Genomic DNA, 292 nt, shown 5'->3' on the forward strand with positions numbered 1-292 from the left:
GATTGAGTATGTTCTTATATTTGATCTTGAATATATTATCATTCTTGTTTTGAGCAAATTGTTTTATTAAGATTAATTGATTATGGAAAATTATTTCTATAAATTTTCTTATGATTTATGAAATTGTTTCCATACTAATTTTTTGAGGAAAAATTATTTTTGTGCATAATTTTGAAACATAAAAGGTTAGATAATGCGATAGAAATATGAGCCAACTTGATGACTTACACTCCCACCAATTCAAGTAGCCTAAAACAAGGAAAATTGAGTTAAAAAAAATTGTCCTTGATTT

This window comes from Theobroma umbraticum, unplaced genomic scaffold, assembly GCF_002168275.2.
Source record: "Theobroma umbraticum cultivar Fairchild unplaced genomic scaffold, ASM216827v3 scaffold_39.0, whole genome shotgun sequence".
NCBI lineage: Eukaryota > Viridiplantae > Streptophyta > Magnoliopsida > Malvales > Malvaceae > Theobroma > Theobroma umbraticum.